General features: G+C 50.3%; 1 long non-coding RNA gene across 2 annotated transcripts; it reads left to right on the forward strand.

Moving 5' to 3' along the window:
• The first annotated feature begins 261 nt into the window (after window positions 1–261).
• On the forward strand, window positions 262–6,877 carry LOC116454455. Of its 2 annotated transcripts, XR_004244103.1 has the most exons (4): window positions 262–406; window positions 1,108–1,284; window positions 3,665–3,799; window positions 4,074–6,877. It is a non-coding gene; the product is annotated as an uncharacterized LOC116454455 (long non-coding RNA). The 2 variants fall into 2 exon arrangements; XR_004244104.1 differs by lacking the exons at window positions 3,665–3,799; window positions 4,074–6,877 and adding an exon at window positions 1,542–1,570 and having other exon boundaries at window positions 267–406.
• Window positions 6,878–18,167: the final 11,290 nt, after the last annotated feature.

An 18,167-nucleotide genomic window follows, 5' to 3' on the forward strand; every position in this document is an offset into this window, starting at 1 on the left:
TCCGGGACTATGCTTGCTAACCTATGACACCATCCCATTAATTCCAAATAGATCTCACCTCTAATATCTATGACTTAGCAAGTTTTAGACACTCTAAATTCAGGGAATGTGCTCCGATAGCGTTTGACCCTCAGCAGGAGCAATGCACAGCAGCAGCCAAGGGGATTCCTCTGCCATTGTACAGGAGCCAAGACTCTGGATCTTGGCTCAACACGGCAAAGTTCCCGTGTTTGGACAGACTCAGGGGCTGCTCCCAGGGAGCGTGGGGCTCGGCGAGGGGGAGAGCGGGCAACGGACAGACACACGGACACAGACAAACGGACACACAGACACACAGACACACAAACAGCCCTGGCGCTTCAGTTGCAGCACAGCAGCGGCAGCAGCAGCGAAAGCAGCGAAAGAAGTGACTCGATTATCGACTCTTGCTTCTCCTCTCCCTCTCCCAGTGTCCCGCACCGTCTCCCGCTCTCCCTTTCGTGCTCTAACCCTCCCTTCCTCGGTCTCCCTCTCCCCCTGCTGGGCCGGGCCATGCCTCCGGCCCGGGCGGAGCCACCCCCTCCCCTTGCCTCCCCTCCCCAACCGAGTTGCTTTTCAGCGGGGGTGGGTGGGGGGCCAGCTTCCAGCCCTGCTGGCAGCCTTTGCCAGCCACTCTGCCCAGGACGGGGGCTGGGGCTGGGGCAGCCAGCCTGACAAAAACACCCCTGGGTGGGGGTAGCAGAGGGTGGGGGGCCAGAACCTGTGCACCAGCCGGTTTGGCGTGCAGGTGAGAAAGGGCTTGGACTGCTCTGCTCGCCTTGTTTGCCTTGGCTTAAGAATGTTTTTTGGGGCAGTGCAGGAAGGGAGGATGAAGGCATGGTTTTCCCCCAGCACGGAGTGAGTTTTTCCTTTGCGTGTCATAGTCGGGCCTTGCCAGGGCTTCCACTGTTCTCTTCCTGCACCAGTGGCTTCTTTTCCAAACCCAAGTTTGTACAGAAGTCCCAGGTGCTGGCGAGAGGGCAGCAGGTCACACCATGTGCCACTGGTGCAGCCCCACGTGCCCAGGGATGTGGGACAAGGCTCTGGGAGTAGCAGCATCCCCTGATGAACTCCATCTGTATTCCTTAGGAACACCGTCCTACAGCCCCCCGGAATGGACGCACCTCGGCTGGTACCACGGTGAGGCAGCGACCGTCTGGTCCCTGGGCATCGTGCTGCACCAGATGGTCTGCGGGGAGCACCCTTTCAGGAGGGGCTGGAACAGCACCTGGGGCCGGCTCTCGCTCCCACGACGGCTCTCTCCAGGTGGATCCTCGTCTCTGCAGCACGGGGGGAATAGCAGTGCTGGGAGCCAGCAGCGGGCTCAGGAGCATCCCACACTGGCAGCTGCTGAGGAGGTGGCACATGTCCTGCTCTCCTGCTCTCCTCCAAAACAAAGAATTGGTGGGAAAGTTTAGGCCCAGCTCTGAGCATACACAGCATGGCCTGGGCGTGGGAATAGTGGGACAAAGCGGACAGGAGCCTTCTCTGAGTGACTGGTGGTTTCTGGTTTCTCTGCCCAGAGTGCCAGGATCTGATAAGGTGGTGTTTATCCATGCACTCCTTGGACAGGCCCTCATTAGAAGACCTGTTCTGTGATCCTTGGATGCAGGATATTCATCTGCCATAGGAGAGAGCCACATGCACACTTTGATCCAGGGACCTGCTAAGTTACAGCTCCACACGTGCCTTGGCAATAGGAAGCAGAGAAACCCAGACTTTTTTGTCCTGCCTGTAGCCCTTAACAGGGGTCATCAGATGGGAACAGGCAGCCCTTGTGCTGGAGCTGAGCTGCTCTTCCCAGCGCTGGTGGCCGCCATCCAAGCTGGCTTTGCTTGTCCTGCTTCACTGACAGCTAGGGCCCTGGGCAGAACACTGACAGCCTGCTCCCAGCCCCAGGGAAGGAGAAGGAGCCCCTGGAGAAGCTGTGCCAGGTGGGGCTGCTGCTGCTGGAGACATGGAGGATGACATTCAGGATGACAAGCTCTTCCTCGCCCTGGCCACTGGCAAGCTGAAGATGATGGGCTTTGATTTGGGCACCTTCTTCAAAGCCAGGCTCCACAGCGAATTTGCAGATGAGTCCACACGCAGGGGGCTGCTCCCAGATTTGTGCATTGCACAGCCTGGCCGGGCACCAAAGGTTCCCCCTTTGCTGGGGCGGATGCAACCAATTCTTCAGTGGTTGCCAAGCTGCTTTTTGGCAGGGCTAGGGGGATAGGCTGGGCTGGTTTCAAAATGGGAGTCTGCTCCTGGCCCTGCCAACAGCCCCCAGCACCCACCGTACCCTGGGCTGGGGCTGGGGCTGGGACAGCCAGCCTGACACAAACAAACCCCCGTGGCAGGAGTAGAAGTGGGACTCCAGAAGCTGTGCACGGTCTGCTTTGCTTTGCAGGCAAGGAAGGGCTTGGGCTGCTCCACTGCCCTTGTTTGCTTTGGGATCACTGTGACTTTTGGAGGGCAGTGCAGGGGGAAGGGAGAAAGCGTGGGCTTCTGCTGACTTTTGGCGGGGGAAGACATGCAGACAATCAATGTGATTGATAAAGCAAGCTTCATTTATTAGCAATACAGAGGCACTTATATAGTATGAAAGTACAAGCTTATCAGTTCTTTAATTAGTTTAAACTTAAGAAAGCGCATTCTTACTTCTACATAATTGGGTTAGATAAAAGACTACATTTGGCAAGCTTCTATTATTTATGTTTTGACTTGAGAGATCAAAGATCTTCCTCCCTTCTCATGGTCAGCACATCTTTATCAGAACAGCACTGTACCTCCTAAAAACTCCCTTTTGGTTCTCAGGCCTGTTTCTCATGCAGGCATTTTCTCATGGAGGCTTTTTCTCATGCAGGCCTTTGCTTGCAGGCTTTTGCTTGTACAGTTCTGTTATTGATTTGTACCCTTTATCAATAATCCATGTCCCTGATCCTCTAACCATTCTCCAACAGGCTTCCCTCGCCTGTGGGTGGGTTTTTCCTGGCATGTAGTGTGGAAGACAGAGGAGTAGAAACTCCTGCAATTAAAGGAGGCTTTGATTTACAACCCTGGAAGAGACTAGGTCTGGCTTAATTGAGAGAGATTTGTGGACTTTAAGCAAAAGGATTACAAACTTGTGTTCCTATCATTATAAGTAAAATTGTACACTGGGTGTTTTGGTGAAGGGTTTTAAAATATAATAGTGTGATTTTATATAGTTTAAGTTAAGAATGTAGATGGTATAAGAGAGACAACTGTGTGTACGTGACATGAGAAGTTATTGGTCAAGACATAGCTGCATTGCAGTGAGAAGTGCCACAGGTGATAGGTCATTAATCTAAAACAAAGTGTCATTTTAAGTATCTATTGGATTAGAGAGTTATAAATTACGATGTAACCCTAAATCTTGTGACTAGTCGCCATTACTCGGAGGTGTTGTAAAATCTCATGCCTCGACTGATGAGTTTATTATTTTAAACAATAAATTCGCGTAATTGCATAGTCCCATCCCTTAAAGTTATTTTCCTCCGACACGTGAAGCGCGGGAAACGGACAATGTAGGGCTTGGGCCTTCCTCAAGCCCTTGACAGAGATAAGATTTTTTACCTTTTTTCTTGTTTCCCCTTTTTGTCTGTAAACTATTTTCAGTAATTTGTTGTTTGTTTTTCCAAAGGAAGCATTCTAGGTGGTGTCCGGTCTGGATGGGGAAGTGCTTGGGAGCAGCTGCGGCGTGGGTGGGACGTGCCCTTGGAGAAGGCTGAGGACAGTGTTTGGGAGCAGCTTTTCTTCTGGCGGCGGGAGGCGTGAGGTGGGTGCCCGTCCTCTTGGCACGGCTGGGATAAGGGCTTTTGGGAGACGGCAGCGAGCGCAGCAGCATCCCGCTCTGGGCAGCTGCTGAGGAGGTGGCTGTGCCACGGCCGGCTGCAGGCTGGGCACGTGTCCTGCCCTCCTGCTCTCCTGCCAGAGGCAGCTTTGGGCAGCGCTCTGAGCACGGCCAGCACGGCCTGGGCACCGCGGGCGGCTGGGACAAGGGGGACAGGAGCCTTCAGCTGACGGGCGCTTTCTGCTTTGTCTCCTTGCAGCCGGGCTCTGTGGATGCTGAGGCTGCTCTGGGCTCCACCAGGGCTCTGCTGGGGCTCAGCCCCGGGCTGGAAGAAGCCAAAGAAGAAACGCCGTGACCTGCAGCAGAGACGTGCTTGAGCAGCTCAGCAGTGCAGCTCAAGTTTGCAGCGTGTACACCTCCAAGGGAAAACATGACACCCCCAAAAAATAAAATTGTTCAGTAACTTCTGAAATGAAATCAGTCTGGGATGACCCCCAATGACATTTTTCAGCTTGCTCAAGCTGAAGCTCAGCCCCTCTCTGAACAGTTCTCTCCCCCACCTGCCTTTTGCTCCACAAGTGCTCCCTCTTTCCCCCAGTGAGTTCCCAGCTCACCGCAGTCCCCATTGCACTGTAGCCTTCCTTGATGCCCCTGGCCACGAGGAAGAGTGAGCCCCAGGTTCACTCTTTGTGTTCATTGCTGGCTGAAGAACAGCAATGTCTCAGAGGTCTGGTGAGATCTGGGTGTCATTCAGAGCTGCTCTCCAGGCCTCAGCTCTGCTCACTGCTGGGTTCCCACTCCCTTTTCCTCGTTCTTCACAGAGCAGGATGAGCTCTGTGAATCCCCTTGACCCTCCCCACTCTTCCCAGCCCAGCCACCCACCTCAGTTGGGCTCAAGCTGAAGCTTCTTTATCTCCTCTGGCACGCCAGTGCAGTCCCCTCTGTGGGGAGCAGCAGCCCCAGAGCACAGCACACAGCAGGGCAGTCCGGGCTGGAGCAGCTCCCCTCCACCCATGGCTTGGCTCTTTGTGGCAACCAAATGCTCCCTGTTTGCAGCTGTCCCTGGAAGATGGTCCCAGGGCAGAGCCCAGCCGGGCTCCCACTGCATCCCCTGGAGCCTGGGGCAGGCAGCGCTCGCAGAGCTGAGGTTCATGGTGAGCACCCAGAGCTGTGGCTCACAGTCGGTGTTTGCAAGCATTGTGATCTCATCTCCTGCAGCTCCTGGGCAAAACGAGCTGTGTGGCCAGGCCAGTGCCGCCCCTCTGGGCAGGGACAAGGCTGAAGGTCTTTCCTGTTGCAGAGGAGCTGGCATTGGCAGGGTCTGGCAGGTGGGCAGTGGGGTCTCGCCTGCTGTCCGGGACTCGCTGCCCACCAACCGCCCCCACCCACTGCGCTCCGTTCTACAGGGACAGAAGGCTCTGGCTGTGCGAGGGTTTCCATCACGTCTGTGTACCCGTGGCTGTGGAACGCACACGGAGAGGGAAAGTGTCAGTCATGGTGCTTGCACACTCCTTCCTTTATGCACAGCACACATCCATGCACACCCCATGGATAGATAGATTAAAAGGATAGGCATGGGTAGAGATTTCCCACAGAGCTCTAACTTTGCCATAACTCACCTTGTAAGCCAGTTGCCAGGGGATTTTTCTCCCAGCTGTGTGTGAATAGGTGTCCAAGGGCAGAAGGGAGCAGCATTTAGAAGCAGTTTCAAGATTTCTAGGCAGGAAGTGGAGCTGACAGCCATCTGTGAAACTCGCCGTGTTCAGCGGGAGGGACTGCTGGTTCTTTAGGAATATGGCACAAGGGAGACACAAGACTTGGAAAAATCCCAGCTCTCTGTGGATTTGTGCAAAAGGGCGAGCAGCAGAAACACTTTGTGTCTGCTTGTGCGCACACAAGGTCCAAGGAGCTGTGGTGACAGAGGGCGTCCTGGCCTGGGCTGGTGGCAGGTGAAGTCCTGTTTCATGACATCCCAGAGTGGCACAGGACAAAGCTAAAAGCATCCCCAGCCACACTGATGAAGTCTTTCTGATGCTGCATATCCTCTAGGAAATGCTGCTGTCACACAATCCACTGGGATTTATAATTTCTGTTTGCAATACTTGAGGTCCATGTTTCACACTGCAATATTTTTACACCCAAGACACAGTCATGCACAATTCATCTCTCAATTTTCCATTGCTTCAACCACAATTTAAATTAAAAGTATTGGAAACAAACCCCAAAATCTTTAAAAAACGGCTGCTGAGGTCAGTAAGATGGATCCATGCCATCAGCACACATAGTGAATAGATAACCAAGTTCTCTTCTTAAAAAGATTGGTTACCTCTTGATCCAAAGTTATAGGAGATTTTTCACTACACAGTTGTTTCTTGGGTTTTGTTTTGTTCTTTTCTTTTTTCTTTTTTTGAAACAGATAAACACATCCTAAAAAAGGAATGTACAGGAAAATGAGATATATTTCTGATAAACAACAGAAATATAGGCTCCTCATCTGTTTACTTTTGTTTGGGATACCCTAAAGAAAAAAAATCTTGGCAGACATCAGCACAAGTGTAAACTGGTTGCTTTGGACTAAACTGGAGTTTAGCACTGGTGACATCCTAATCCAGTCAAGAGTGGCAGAATTCCTTTGCAGTTCTAGAACCATGTGTTTGCAGGCAGAGCAGTGCTGACACACCAGTGCACGAGAACAACTCTGTTATTCCTCCGCAGAATTTGGGCATAGCAAGAGGGACAAAAGCAGTCAAGTGCAGAGCTGGGAAGGGTGAGAGCTGGGAGCAGGAACAGCTGCTTCATTGCACTCTTGGAGAAAGCTCTTGGCTGTTTCAAAGCGCTGAAAGGCGTGAAGGGCACAGAGGAGGCCACAGCAAACAATGCTCCTGTTTTCACAGCCTCCCCTCTCTGTGTGCCAGAAGGAATTGGATGAACTGTATTCTTCTCTCCGAGTTGTCTCATTCAGCATGAGCAGCTCAGCACCAGGAGCTGAAGGAGCTGAAGCCTTAGGCCACAAGAGCTGAGCAAGAGGAAACTTTTTGAGCAAAATAATGCTGCTAACATGGACCTAGCTGAATCCAGCAGATGGAATAATGAAATTATAGAATCCTTTCTGTTGGAAAAGACCTCTGAGCACATCAAGTCCAGCCGTTCACCCAGCACTGTCAAGCCCAGCACTAAACCATGTCCCCAAAGTACCAAGGCCTGGATAACAGGCCCTGAGCCAAAGGTGACCTCTGGATGAACCTTGCAACCAAAGGTTATCTATGTATCTGCTCATTAACGAAATATGCATGGTCATTAGTGCTGTGATAGATGTATCCACTCATTAGTGAAACATGTATTGACCTTTCTGTGTTTAGAAGCTGGACAAGGCCATGAAATCCGACATCTGGCCTTGTTTGGGGCTGTATGATCAAAGTCAGCTCCCTTGGCTCCTCCTTGAGCCCTGGCCAGGCTTAGGAGGAAGCCAAGAGGAGGATGAAAGCAGATGTTCCCGCACTAGAAGTGCTGTCAGTTTGTTTCTCCAGCACTGTCAAAGCTGGGCCCTCTCCCAGCGGGGTTGGAGCCTCAGCTGTGGCTGGAGGCAGCTGCAGGAATTCCCAGTGTCCGCGAGTGGCTCTCCAGTCCTTGGCTGGGACAGCTTCCCCCAGCTGATGGGTGGGTCTGGGTGATGGTAAAGGTTGAGGGTAACTGGGGATGGATCTTTCTTAATCACCACAGGCAATCTTTAGTAGTGATGATTGGGTGCATTGCTGCACTTCTCTTTTTATGATTCTTTGCAATTTTGCATTATAACGAATCACACTATTCCTGAACTTGGTGTCTGTGTCTTTGGTGCTGGCCCTGCCCACCAGCAAGACAGATCTGCACTGCGGCCCCCAGAGAACCAAACGTGCCTTGGGACACTGCGGGGCCTCGTGTAACCAAGGGCACCACAGTGACACTGCTGGGCCACATGGAACCAAGGGGCCATTCTGACACTGAAAGGCCTCATGGAACCATGGAGATCACTGGGACACTGCGGGGACTCTTACAATCGAGGGTCCATTGTTTTCCTCTCCCTGCCCCTGCCCCAGCCCTGCAGAGCAGCCCAGTCCTGTCTGGGCCTGCAGCAGGAACTGGAGGCACTGGAGGTCAGGGACAGCAACTCTGTGTCTGGAATGCTCAGGAGATCCTCAGCTCGGGCAGCTCCTGCATCCTCAGGGCCAGCCCCGCTGGCTAGCACAGCAGCAGAGAATTGGCCCCAGGGCTCCTCAGGCAGCTCCTGCTGGCCCAGGCACAGGGCAGCCTCTTGCCAGGGCTCCTGTGCACACACACGGGCCTGTTCCTGAGAGTGACTCTGGAGGAGAGCAAAGCCTTCCTGCCCTGCCCTCAGGAGATGTCCTTTGCTGATGGAGCTGCTGTGCTGGAGCCCGGCTGTGTCCCAGCAGTGCACACAGCCTGTCTCTGCCTGTGGTCACAGCACGGACACGCAGCAGGACAGTGACCGAGCTGCCAGAGCACTCCGGCTTTACAGCCACGGAAGAGCAGGGAAGGGGAGGGTGGAGTTGGGAACAGCAGATGTGGGGAGAGCCAGGGCCATTGTCCCTGGCCGTGCTGCTGTGCTGGGAGTCTGTTCCCTGCAGCTCTGCTCACAGGCACTGCCCCTGCAGAGCCAGAGAATGGCTCAGGAAGCATCTGGGACACACAAGTCAGGGCAGTCACAAATGCACAGGGGGCAGGCCTCCTGAAAGTCTCTGTGTTTCTAAAGAAAGGTAGATGTTCATGTAGAATTGCTAAGAGTAATACTACACTATTTTGTAAAAAACATTGTAACACGAGAACAAGAATAAGAAATGGTACCTATGAAAAAATGCAGAAATAGGGAAAGAAAATCTGAAATTTTAAGGAGTTATGATCTGGAGGCTCTGCCACAGAAAAAAAAAGGGTTTATTGCTTCTGAAAAGATACAGTCATCATTTTCGTCAGGGCATCCTTGAGCTCCTGGTTCCTCAGGCTGTAGATGAGGGGGTTCAGGGCTGGAGGCACCACCGAGTACAGAACTGACAGGGCCAGATCCAGAGATGGGGAGGAGATGGACAGGGGCTTCAGGTAGGCAAAAAAGCCAGTGCTGAGGAACAGAGAGAGCACGGCCAGGTGAGGGAGGCACGTGGAAAAGGCTTTGTGCCGGCCCTGCTCAGAGGGGATCCTTAGCATAGCCCTGAAGATCTGCACATAGGAGAAAACAATGAACACAAAATAGCCAAAATACAGAAAAGCACTCAGCACAATAATCCCAAGTTCCCAGAGGTAGGAGAGTGAGTAGGAGAGTTTGAGGATGTATGGGATTTCACAGAAGAAGTGCCCAGGGCAATTGCCCTGGCACAGGGGCAGGGAAAATGTATTGGCTTGTAGATACAAAAATGCTGCTAGCAAGGATTTTCTTGCTATTTTCTAAGTCCATGAGAGACTTTTCTCTCTCACAGAAGAGGGAGCAGAGTTATGTAAACAACCAAGCCACCTGCAACCTTGAAAAGTCTTGTTTATGGTATAGTAGAAAAATATTTTGACAATGGATGTTTTTAGGATTTTAGCCAATCACCCCCAAGGGGTGGCTGGTCCTTTGTCCAATTGGACTATGAAGAAAAAGTCTATAAAAGAGTTTGTAAAATTAATTAAATAAATCAATCTTGCTGCACAATTCCTGCCTGCTGGATCTTCTCTCCTCTTCCTCCCTATGGCTGAGGGACACAGTGATATACCCTAGGGCCCAGGCCTGCGGTAATATTTGGTGCTGCCGACGTGATCTGCACTCTCTGATGTGTCCTGCTGCTGTGAGCCAAGCCGGATTTTTCTAGAGGTACACTGTTCCCTTCCCCCCTGGGACCAGGAGGTCCGACATGACTGAGGAATGGCGAACAGCGGCTCACAAACCGACCCTGTGGTACTGGTCTGGAAATGTGTGTTTAGCATATTGGAAACCTCAATTTCTGAAAACGCAGTTTGGGAATTATTAGTTGGGCTAACCTTAAAAGGGATTTCCATGGACAGAGATACTGCCCTGGACTTTGCCTTATGGCAGGAACTTGGCTTGTGCTGTCCAGCACGAACTCCTGTTTGGGGACCCAGCAGTGTCAGAATTATACCAGACCTGACGTTATTTATTCTGCTGACCGACCTCGACTGTGTCAGTAGAGCTGGCTCGCCTATTTCGGTGATGAGTGACGGAACGAATGTCTGAGGGGGACCCTGCTGACCAGGCTTCCGGGGCAAATGATGGTGGATCCGGAAAACCCCCCCCAGCTCCACAGGCAGAGCCTGCGCCACCTCACCCTGCACAATCGCAGGACTCTGCGGCCCCCAGGGACCCTGCGCCGGCAGAGGTGGGGATGTCAGAGCAGCAGAAAGGCACGCAGTATGTCTTGCACTCAGCTCGGCGGGCGGCCACAGCTTATCCAGGGCTGCGAATTAGCGGCTTAGCAACTTGGACCCCCGTGGCAGCTCCTAGCCCCCTTGCCTAGGCACCAACAGAGCAAAATCGCCTGGATCTAACTTCTTAGCCGGCCATAGCACCAGGCGGTGATTGCACCAAGACTGCCTGGGTGTGGTCTGCTGGCCCTCCTTGGTGCTGGGACTATTCCTGCAACCGCTGCAGAACCGAGCCATCGACCTTTTAATACAGCATCTGCCTTTGCTGACAGAGTTACCAAACATATCCCGGCAGCTGGGAGAATTGCTCAAGCCTGCAAAAGCAGCTGCCACAGACGCCAGCCGGGCCTGTGCGCCCACGGGAGCCCATGGCTCCAAACCAGGAAGTGCATGGCCAGTGGCGAACCCAGAAGTGGCGCTGCACACGTGAAAACCTGGAAGCAGCCGCGGCTTATGGAGCGGCGGCCGGGGGCAGTGGCACCGAATGCGGCAGGGGAGCGGAGAAACAGCCGCGGTTTCAGCAGTGGTTGCCGAGCGCCGGTGCACCGATGCAAGAGACAGCGCGGGCGCCGGGCAAATGGCTGCAGCGCAGGGGCCAGCGCCGGCGCTGAATGCTGCCCGCGGAACAAGAGACAAGCGCAGCACCCGGGGTGCGACTGCAGCCCCGAGATTGCTTGGGCAAGCAGCTACTGCAAATACCGGGTCAGTTGGGTACTGGCCTGAGATGGCACTCCTGTAAAGAAGCCTGCTGTAAAAAACTGCAGCTCAGCCAGCTGGTTGTCTGTGCTGTCTGTTCTGCTCTAGCGAACTTAGCCAAAGTGCCCCTCTCTGTCCACCTCTGTTCGCTCCCAGCAAGCCTCAGAGTTGCCTTTGCCTGATGATTCCTCGTCGGGAAGTTGAGGCAGATGAGGTTCTGGCCCCAGGGTCGTAAGGCGACTGTAGCCGGGTGGAAGAGGAAAAGGCTGTGCCGGTCTCGCCCCTGGACCTTTCAGGACTGCCACGAGTAAATAGTGCATCCAACCCACTACAGGTCGCTTTCTTATAGTCAGTTAAAATGCAAGCATTGGAGGAGGGGTGACTGGAGGTTATTGGAAACACTTGGAACGCCAAATAGATTTGAGGATTCTGGGGGTAATCAAGAAGCTGTTTACACTCCATCCACAGGCTGTGCCAGAAGTTCAGGATGGTAACTGACTCCCCAAAAGGGAGATCCAAGCTTTCCCAGTGTATAAGGCTCTCCCAAATTCAGGCGGAGGCGTGATAAGCTGAGGTAATTGCTGGAAGGTTGCCCAGGACCTCAATCCAAGGTGGCACAATATGGGCTAGGTTCTGCTGAAGTTATGCAGATAATAAGGTGATAAATACAGATTTACTTGCTCCATTTGATATCAGGACACTTAAGGTCAAATTCTATTTCAACCTGTACAATTTACAGTTTTTGAGAAAACCTGGAGAAAGCTGGCTGACAAGGCTGCATTAGGGAATATGCAGCTCCCTGCTGCCGATCCTAGATGGACAGCGGGAATGGATGCTTTGATGGGGACTGGTCCCTTCTCTGATCCCAGCCTACAGGGTAATTTGTCCTCTAGCATCCTGCAGCAAGCTCAACAGGTCGGCATGGCTGCCCTGTTGAAAACCATAGAGTTGTCTGCGCCTAGAAAGCGATATACTGAAATAGTTCAAGGAAAATCAGAGTCATTCCTCTCTTTTGTAGAGAAAGTCACTGCTTCTCTCGAGAAGCAGATTGAGGATGACGGGTTAAGACAGTTGTTGTTAAGGCAGTTAGTGAGAGAGAACGCCAACGAGGAGTGCAGAAAAATCATAGATGCCTTACCAGGGGATCCTGAGGTAACAGACATGGTCGAAGCCTGCGTTAAGGTGGGATCTGGGAACCAGAAAAGGTCTGCTTTGGCTGCGTTCCTGCAGCCTGTTCACTCATCTTCTGGTCGTGAACCAAAGCAACCAAAACAGGTGAAAAAACGGAAGCGGCCTAAGCCGAGCCAAAAAGAGAACACACCGATCCCCCAGTGCAAAAGGTGTGGCAGGCCAGGGCATTGCACGGGCTACTGTAGATCCCTGACTCATGCCGATGGTCGGCCTTTGTCGGGAAACTTCCGCTGGGGTGCAAGGAGGGGGAATTGCTCTCCGATGCAGTCACTCCCCCAGAGAGTGGCACAGGTACAGGCACAGGCCTACCCAGCCACCCTAGAGACAGCACCCACGGATCAGACGGTTTTGACCTCCATACCTCAGCCGCAGTCGTCTTAGACTCTAGCGGTATTTATAAAGTTCCCTTGGATGCATATAGACCCTTAGCCCAGGGATCCAGTGCGATGCTGGTAGGAAAACTTGACGTTGCCCATCAAGGAATCTTAGTGCACTCAGGAGTTACAGACGCTGACTTTAAAGGTCAGATTTGTGCTATGGTCTCCACGCAAAAACCCCCTGTAACTATTCCTGAGAAAACCTGCCTTGCTAAATTAATGCCTTTTAAGTCTTGTGTCCCCAGGATAGAACAACAAACTCACAAAGATAACGACAGTGGATCTACGGGACTTCCGCAGGCCTTCTGGACTGCAGACATCTCTGACCAAAGGCCACAGATGACATGTACCCTGATCCTGCCGAATGCCCGTCCACCCCGGACTCAGCTTCGAGGTTTGATTGATACGGGTGCTGATGTAACTATCATCTCCTTCTCTGCGTGGCCTCCCTCATGGCCTTTACCCCCGGTGGGATCGGCCATCGCAGGATTAGGAGGAACCACACAGAGCTATTGAAGCGAACAGCCTGTGGTGGTGAAGGACTCAGAGGGGCACACAGCTACAATTAGGCCTTATGTTGCTACCACTTCCCTTAACCTTTGGGGACGGGACGTGTTGGCAGCTTGGGGCGTACAGATTGGGACAAATTTTTAGCAGGGGTCACTGTGCGCAAGGGTATCCTACACTGCCTTTGCAGTGGTTGATTAACACACCAATCCGAGTCAGAGTCTGCTCAGTTAGTTGAATTAAGGGCTGTTATCATGGTTTTTCAATGATTCTCACAGGAACCTTTGAATTTGGTTACTGAAGCTGACTAGCAAAAGCTTTGTATACAATTAATCACCTTACAGTACCACAAAATTCAAATAATCCTGTTATTCTGAATCATTTTCTCTCATTGCAGTCTGCAGGCAAGAGACAACTTCCCCGGGCAAAAGTCTGGGTGTGAAATTTACTCACTAACCAGTGGGAAGGCCTGCATGAGCTTATCGTTTGGGGTCGTGGGTATGCTTGCATTTCCACAGATACTGGGGTACGGTGACTACCTGCAAAATGTGTTCGCCCTGACCTACGGCACCAGAGGCAGAACAGGCAACCTCCAAATGATGACCAGAACGCCAACCATCCAAATGGCGACCAGAATGTAGATCATCAGCCTAATGACTCTTCTGATGATGACCAGGATGTCGACCATCAGGCAGATGGTCCTTCTACAAGCAGAGACTAGGATGGTCCTTCCACAAGCAGAGACTGAACTTTAAATTTCTTGTTATGGAGTCAGATAGTTAAAGCCTTAAGGACATATTTAGAATTAATAACTGATGTAGATTTCTATTTAGGATTAATAGTAGAGTTGTTATCTTATCAAACAAAAAGGGGAAATTGTAGATACAAAAATGCTGCTAGCAAGGATTTTCTTGCTATTTTCTAAGTCCGTGAGAGACTTTTCTCTCTCACAGAAGAGGTAGCAGGGAATGTAAACAACCAAGCCACCTGCAACCTTGAAAAGTCTTGTTTATGGTATAGTATATAGAAAAATATTTTGACAATGGATGTTTTAGGATTTTAGCCAATCACCCCCAAGGGGTGGCTGGTCCTTTGTCCAATTGGACTATGAAGAAAAAAGTCTATAAAAGAGTTTGTAAAATAATTAAATAAATCAATCTTGCTGCACAATTCCTGCCTGCTGGATCTTCTCTCCTCCTCCTCCCTATGGCTGCGGGACACGGTGATATACCGTAGGAACCAGGCCTGCGGTAATAGAGATCAACTAGGAATACCAGTGTAGGAGGATCTGAAAAGGAATAAAAGAGAATTGATTGGAGGATCTCAAAAATGGAGAGATAAGGAATGGCCCGCTGAGCGCATAATTGAAACCTATGGGCCAGCTACCTGGGCACAAGATGGGAGTTGGGGGTATCGAACCCCAATTTACATGCTGAATTGGATTATAAGACTCCAAGCAGTTGTAGAAATAATAACAAACCAAACTGGTTAGGCATTGGAATTACTAGCTAGCCAACAGAGCCAAACAAGAGCTGTGGTGTATCAGAATAGGTTGGCTTTAGACTATCTATTGGCTGAAGAAGGAGGTGTTTGTAGAAAATTTAATACATCAGACTGTTGTTTGAAGATAGATGACCATGGGGATGCCGTCCTAGATATAGCCAAAAATATCAGAAAAATAGCCCATGTACCGGTCCAAAAGTGGGAATCCACACTAAAACTTAGCTGGTGGGATAATGTATTGGGAATAGAATGGTGGAAGAAGCTAGGCTTAATAGCCAGAGATCTGCCGGGATGAACCACGCTTCTCATAGAGATATGATGGAACTCCATTTATTCTATTGTCAGACCCATAGTTATACTCTAATTCCTCAAGCACATGTAAGCAAGCTCCATACTATTGGGTTACAGCCACTGGTCACATGGCCTTTAATACCAAGCGATTGGTTACAGATTAATATGCACGCAACTAACTAACATAAGTCTTTCTCTTTCTATGGTCAGCATCCCCCTCCCCAACATCCTGTTGCTTGCCACATCAGCATTGCTCCTCTCTTTTTTCCCTAGTCAAGGACAGTTCACTAATATAGCTTGGATTGTGAACGTACACGTCCCTGTTCACTCAGCCATTTCTCTACAAGGCTTCTTCCTTTTATGTGCCACCGCAGGCTTGATATTTCTCCCTTGCCTGATCCCCTGTTTTATTCGATTAATATCTACCGTGGTCCAAGGCATGCAAATAGTACCAATGCCTGTGGAATCAAAATTGGCTACATCTGGAACGGCACAAAAGATCATGGTGTTGAAGAAGTAAAATTATATCAAAAACCCCTTTGAAGAAGCAAGATTGATTTGTGAAAAAAATGAGCAAATAATAAAGGCTAGAAAACAAGGGATACAGCTCAAGCCAAATGATCTGTAAAAAAAAGTGAGGTATTGTTATAAATGTATTGTGATGTTGGCTTTTGCATGTTACTTAATGTTAGAAAAACTTTACCTACATGATATAGAATGTCTACTGTTTAGGCAGTCAATTTAGAAAAGATAGGCAGAGAAAGTCTTCACCTTCCTGGAGTATCTTATCGGAGAAGAAGAAAACCAGAAACCAGAGAGAGAAGAATTTATGGAGGGAGCAGAGACAGAATGGAGCCAAGGAGGAAGATAAGGCTGATGGGATGATACATAGAAACTCCAAAGAATTTATGAATCATGCATGATTGTGCTGAATATGCAATAAGAGTTGTACTTTTAAAGACGATCTTTTAGATGTAGAAGTGTGCCTTTGGCTCTGCCAAAGCACCCGGCCGTAATACCCTTTTTGCTATTGTCTCCCAATTCTCCCCTTTTATTAAACTTCTCGGGAAATTTTATGAAGAGTGAACCTTGTTTTTCACACTGGAATTCAGTGACTGCGGTGTAAAACTGCCTGCTTCCCTTCCGCCGGCGGATCGGGGCAGTCGCTTGCGTGGTTGCTGCAGGAGCTTTTGTGCATTCGGCTTCGGGACTTTGCTAGGCTGCAATTCGGCAATGTGATCGAATGTGCCTGCTTTCCCTGCCTCCCTGCCGCTCGGGAATGCACAGACGGTGCACGGTGTGCCGCCTGGAGCCGGGGCTGTGTCCGCCGTCCCCTGAGTGCCCGGGGAATCGCTCCGTTCGCTCCGTTGTGTCCGAGCCGCCGCTGCCCCCGCCCCGCTGAGGGGCCAAGCGTGCAGCGGAGCGCCCCCTGCCGGCCGCGAGTGCCCCCGGCCCCGCCCCCTGCCGGCCGCAGCAGCCTCAGCCCCGCCCCCCGCCGGCCGCGCGGGATCCCGGCCCCGCCCCGCGCCCGCCGCAGCCGCCAGCGGCCCCTGCCGGGCGTGGCCGTAACTGCAGCAAAGGGCAAACACGGCCCTCGCCGGGGGAACCTCCTGTGCGTGTGCTGGGGTTTGTTCTGTGCATATTCTGTACTAAAGAACTGTCATACATGAAATCCCTATTTGTGCTTGATCTTTGCGTATTAAGTGCTTTAATTAATTAATTTTGAGTTAAATATTTTTAAATTGAATGTTAAAATTAACCCATCAGCCCAGGTACAAAAATCAAGTTCCATTATCAGTGTTTTCAATTGTTCAAAGTAGTTTATTAAGAGAGTTGCACCCTTCCCAGTTAAAAATTCCCCAGTTAAAAATCCCAACTTATGCTCCCCTTTTCAAACTTCAAACCACCTGTACACCATAAGAGTTATCTTTCCTGTGTTTACTGTATACTTTTACAAGTGTTTTAAGATGTGTTGGAAGTATTTTAATACTTTTTTAAGGTGTTTTTACTTGCACTTTGGTTCCAAGGCCAAAAACCCCAGTTCTAACAGCCAGCAGCTATTTTTAGCCCCACAACCATTACTCTGTAGGCAAGCTCCATGGCAACCTGAATTTTAATGAAGACATTTTAGCACCCTTATCTCAACTAATACCACCCCTCTGACAACGATGAGCCATTGGTGGACGGAGATGATCTATCAAAGGGAAAGCACCAATCACTTTAAACCGAAGGGGCGGGTTGTGGGTGGGCTGTGGGCAGACTGGGGCGGAGCAAAGGCACTGTAAAACAACGAGACAGAGAGGCGGCCTCTCTCTCTCTCTGCAGGCTAGCTGCGGTGGGTGTCGGCGCTGGGCATTAAAAGCCTGACTCCTATTAAGGAGCCTTTAGTAATTTTTTTTACTTTTGGACCAGCCAAAAGCCAGCCCAGCACTGCAAGTTCTTTTTCTCTACCTGAGGTCCAGTGCTGTCTCAGCCAGAAGATCTCAGATCCCTGCGCTCCTGGGGCATAGCATCTACCGAGCCATAGGATCCCAAATTTTTATATTTTTCTAATTTCTGTAATTTTTCAATTTTTCTGTTTTCAATAAATTAATTTTTTATTTAAGAGTTGTCTCATTTCTCACAGAACTGCTACTCCTTTCCTGCATTTTTTCAGCCCCATAATTTTCGAAGTTATAATGATTTGGACAGAGCGGTCTTCTTGCCATTCCAGGAAGGTTCCCACTTCCTTAGCAGATATTTAACTTTTAAAACAGGACACTTTGTTAAAAAAACCCAAACCCGGGAACATTTCATGATTTCACGTACTACATGATTTCACGTCTAAAGAAACTGGGCTGTCTGCCCTTTTCTTCTCAGGCAGTGCATTTCTCTGTCTTCAAGTACAAAAGCAACAAAGCGATTATAGGTAACAGTGGCAGAATACGCTGTGTTACTGTCACAGGGACTCCCGGCTTAATTCACCAGCTCCTGTCTGTTGTTTGTTGCTGCCCAGTGAAGAAGAGTCACATTTTCTGGTTGGTGAACATCATATCCTGCTTCTACCAGTTCTTTGCATTGCTGTGCCATTCCATACCTTAAATGAGACAACACCCATTTACTTACCGTTTGTTAAATATCCTCCAGTTTGGAGACAGTCGCTTCCTAAAGAAAAAATACATCTCAATAAGCATCACCCAGCAGTTCCTACTTGAGCAGATTCCACACTGCATTCAATGGAAACCTTGTAAAAAGAGTGGGGCTGTGCCTTGAGGAGTAGAAGCTTCTACTTAACAAATCTGTCTGAAATGCTTTTGGTTTATTTACAATAGTAGCTGTAAGTGATGTTTCTTCTTCCACTACAGGGAGAAAATGAAACTGAAGATGTTTCCTCCGTAAAA

This window comes from Corvus moneduloides, chromosome 21, assembly GCF_009650955.1.
Source record: "Corvus moneduloides isolate bCorMon1 chromosome 21, bCorMon1.pri, whole genome shotgun sequence".
In the NCBI taxonomy this organism is placed as follows: domain Eukaryota; kingdom Metazoa; phylum Chordata; class Aves; order Passeriformes; family Corvidae; genus Corvus; species Corvus moneduloides.